Source organism: Ptychodera flava, chromosome 9 (assembly GCF_041260155.1).
Source record: "Ptychodera flava strain L36383 chromosome 9, AS_Pfla_20210202, whole genome shotgun sequence".
Taxonomy (NCBI): Eukaryota; Metazoa; Hemichordata; class Enteropneusta; family Ptychoderidae; genus Ptychodera; species Ptychodera flava.
In genome coordinates, this window is record NC_091936.1 from 7,260,534 (window position 1) to 7,265,204 (window position 4,671).

General features: G+C 39.5%; 1 long non-coding RNA gene across 1 annotated transcript; it reads right to left on the reverse strand.

Annotated features, from left to right (window-relative positions):
• Positions 1-3,112: 3,112 nt before the first annotated feature.
• Positions 3,113-4,342, reverse strand: LOC139139893 (uncharacterized). The gene is made up of 2 exons (XR_011553895.1): positions 4,214-4,342; positions 3,113-3,337 (listed from the first exon to the last, which is right to left on the reverse strand). It is a non-coding gene; the product is annotated as an uncharacterized lncRNA (long non-coding RNA).
• Between the last annotated feature and the right edge of the window lie 329 nt (positions 4,343-4,671).

Genomic DNA, 4,671 nt, shown 5'->3' on the forward strand with positions numbered 1-4,671 from the left:
TGTTTTGGGAAATCATGGTTTGGCCAGAACAACTTACCCATAAATGTGGTGTAGTGGTAGGCTTTGCTGGTAACCCAGTCATGCAAATGACTCAAGCGAGTTCAGCCTGATAAAGATCACTTGTGTTCGTTGTTCATTATACAAAATGTATACGATTACACAGTATTAAATTGCCAATCCAATTTTCTTCTGTAGCATGCCATGAAATGAATGCACGCATAACTCATAGACTAAACTCTCACACAAAATTTACTTGAAGGATCAGGTACTTCAATATTACTATTTGCACTCAACCTGGAGCCATATGTCTCAAGTGCAGTGGACAAGAGGAACAGAATGTGCATAGGTAGCAAAATACGTAACAGTGGGACCCTCAGCCAAAGGCAAGCACATTTTATATGCTGGCATTGACAAAAATGAGAAATTCCTGAGAAAACAAAGAAAAGCCCAAACAATCGCACGACAGGACAGCAGTGTTGCGGCCAGGAATGTTAGATCAGGGGACACTGTATCCCACTACCATTTGTTTTTGGGGACATTTTGTACATGTTGGGGACAACTAGCAGTTGTCAATCAAATTTTTCATTATTTCGTAACATATTAGTTTCACTGAACAAATTCAAGCTACCGGTACCGCGTCGCTATGCTTGAATTCCAGGCAATTGAAGCAGTATACCATATCTGCCGCAAATCAGAGCTCAGACGGCAACGGACTACAGTCAAGCAAATTATGATATCAAGTGCAGCATTTTAATTACTTTTAATCATATAGCTAGCTCCGAAAGTACGTTGTGAAAGCCTCAAAATAATTATGCAAAACAAAGATTATCGTCAGTAACAGATATTACTTGTAGACTACACCCATCACAGTTGATTTACAGTGCGCCCGAGGTGACCCGCAATACGCAAGAAAGCAGGACAACAGGTTCCGTTTTGGGGACATTGTCGCAAGGGCGCGTCCTGGCGGCAACACTGGGACAGTGACTTCAAATAAAGACGAACAAGGTTAAACATTCTCTTTTCAGAAAAATTGATTATGTTAAAATCGCCAGCATGAAAATCAAATGCATTTGAAAATCTCACCTCCATGTTTAGTGTCGCTGTTGTTGTACACTGGCACAGTCCCTGATAGAACCACTAGCAACTGAACTGAATGGGAAACTCATCAGCGATACATAATATAAATACCTGTTCAGTACATTTCAGAAGCCTGTGTTAATGTTGATTAGCAAAAGTTCTCAGTTTACACTCAAAATGTTCTGTATGACAAACAACTGATAAAATGAACACACTCTGGCACCAGCTGCTCCGAATTAGGGTACTCACTTATGAATATACGGATTGAGTATGAAACTACCAAAGACAAAGACTTGGCCTAAAACGTCACTTGTGGTTATAACAGTGGCAAGAGCTTCTTGTATGAGCATGTCCACCATTTCTGCCAGATCCCCTTTGCAGAACGTGACACCATCATTATGTCAACATCCCTTGCTGAAGTATGAAAGGGCTACTCATTCTGTTCACAAGGGCACAGTTTTAGTGCAAACATGGCAAGCTAGTCTTCAGGCTAAGGCACCCTTATAATAGCCGGTGGGGTTGAAGATCAGCGCGTATGAGCGCAGTTGCTTCAGCTTGAAATGAGAAAAACAGCATTTTGTTTTGGCTCTCATAAGTTTAATCTGTCCAGGTAGCCCTTCCACTTGATCATGAAGAACTTTGCCCTTCACTGTCTTCATCCTGAGCACGTGTTCGACCTTGTAGATGCCATTGTCATGAACTGTCGCCTTCTGCAGCTCATTCTCATTAAATTTGCCACGGACCTCTTTGCCCTGCAGGTCATCGATTATGTATTCAGCGAAGAGGAGGGACTCGAGTCAAGAAGGACCTTGAGACTAACTCTTTCTAGTACATGGCTTTGGAGGCTAAGTGGTTGTTAATGGCTGCCATGTTTTGTGGCTTCATAAAAATGCAGCCATACCCAGCGCCACTCTAATTCAAAACCAGATCGGGCAAGAATTCATCCCACATCAATCAGCCCTTTTGAGAGGTTTAATGGAAGTGCTCTATGAAGCTGGTCTTCTTGCCATTGAACGCATGTGTAGGACAGTGTGTGTCTTCAGCCACCAGTTAGGGACCGAGCACAATTAACGGCAGGGGGCCGGAAGAGAAAATGGGGGGGGGCCACGAAAAAAAATGAGTGTTCTTGGGGTGGGCCATGAAAATTCCAGGGAAAGTAAGGGGTGGGCCACCAAAATTTTTTACACTCACCATGACAGACAGAGAATATTTTTCAGCATTTTTGTTCCCTGTTGAAGCTGGAGTTCCTTGTTAAACTTCTTGTAGCATGATAAAATACCAAGTCTTAAACCTCACAGTGCAGTTGTTATGTGTAAAATGAGCAATATTATTATTGAAAATTGACTTCATTTGTCAACAGTAATAATGGTTGGTAATGATACAGAGGCTCGGTTGAAACTGGTTATTTCATCATGCTATAGGAATCCCTTATAGAACAGGAATGCCTGTCAGTACCATGTGAAATTAGCATTCACATGGCTAGTTGGCATGGCTTAATGCATTTGCATAGGGAATAGGCAGTCAGGCAGTCCACATTCATTTCAGAAGCACGTTGGTAACATGTGTATAGGCCGAAATATTTAAATGAGCTAGCCATTCACACACATGTGAATGAATGGTTATTCTGAATCCACTCACATGTATGTGAACCAATGGTTATTTTGAATGCACATATGAATGACAGGGTCATCCTGGCAGAAAAAGAGCACCATGAAAAGTACTGATTTGACACCCGATTTCACTTATTTTGATGTTGCCAATATGAATTTGGTAAACATTGTTACATTTGCATGTTTGCAAGGTGTAAGCAAACATCAAATAAGTGAAATCAAATTCCAGTAAAATCAAGTACTTTTACACAGCCTCTTACGGTGAATTATAAGATACAATTGGTTGGATATGTAATTTAACCATATTTGGCCTAAAACTAAGACAGGCCAAACAGAGTTAAAAGCAACTCTGACTCACCTGAACACAGCAAACACAAGCAGACTCACCTTTCCAAACGTTCAAAATAAAAAGCACAAAACATATCTGTAAGTCTGATGACCAATTTAATAAATTTTTGGCTTTAACAAATTTCATAGACACAGTGAAAAGTGATTTAGTCAAAGATTAGTTTTTAAAAGAGTTCATTTAACTCTGGCCAAGTCTCGTCTTTCATGTCCTATTTTGTTTTGAAATTTGACATTGAAGACTTCTTTACGTAAGTCATGATTATTCTTGCCAAATTTCTCTTGGGCCTTGGCTGACATGCACACTGAAATGAAACAGAGAGAAGAGAATGAACTTAGCAACATTTATTAAGACGACAACTTTACAATAAAGTTTCAGAACATGTGTGTGATTTGTTACATACACATAGAGGAATTTTTTACATACATCTTTGCGAGTGCAAAATTAATACATTGAAAATGTAACATATATGTCTAGAAATGTGCTTGTGTACGTTGTATTGACTTGACTAGTTGCCACAGCCACTAATACCGATTAATTTATGTACATCTTTACAAAGTGAGGGCATCACAATTCATAATTTGAATCAATACAAGAAAGTATGTTAATACATGAGGCAAACAAGTTATTGAACTCAATAAAAATTACAGCTGCTGTCCCTTGAAAATTAAGACGTATCACATTTCTAAAGATTTTTTCTGTCTTTCAATACAAGGCTTCTTACCTGGCAATATCATATTAACAATGGATTTTAAAAGTAACCATGTACAAAAGAAGTAAAAAATGCAAGTAAGACCGGGTGGTACAAACAATCATAAGTTTACATAGCCATGTTCATCCTACGATCTACCGGTAGTTTGGGTTTTTTTAATATTTTCATTTCGCCTATTTTTTTTATAGCAGTGTTTTTGCACTGAGTGAGACCATGGACGCAAACTAAGCTTAGGCGTTGTTCAAGCCCAGCTTTGTTTTGCGTTAATGGCCACACTGTACACCTCCCTCCGCCCTGTCCAGGTATACAGATACGTACTTTCTTTTCACCCCTAAAGCTCAGGTTAAAAATGTCGGGCCATATACAAAACCAAGCTTCCTGGAAAACATCAATGTGCAGAGAAAAGCCTCTCTATAAGGCATACTAATTTCGTAATTGCCCTTTATAATATGCATTTCAAATACTTACCGGATGAATGGAAAATTATCGTCCACGACGACTTGCTATCTCGGCCACTGCATCCAACACTGTCGCCGGGAAATACACTTTACCTTCATGCCAACTGAAACATTACCACTTAGACCTAACTCACTTGCTGTTTTGACTCAAAATGTGTCCTCACTGGGGAAGAAATGACCGAGAAATCAGCCATAATTCGTGAGATTCAGCTGGTCTGAACAGCCATTACTTCAAAAAAATCTGCGCAATCTCATTTGAGAGATGCAATGTGATATCCGACAACGATTGTGTGGGAACACAAAGCATTGGTCAAATTCGAAAGGTCAAGGGTCGTGATCGTCGCAAAATTTTGACATTTCAAGTACGCGTAAACTGTTCCTTTAGATTTTTCCAATAAGCAAAAATTGACTTTATATGAAGAGATCAGTTAAAATACGGACGTCCAACACACTAAGTGAACCCTGTTG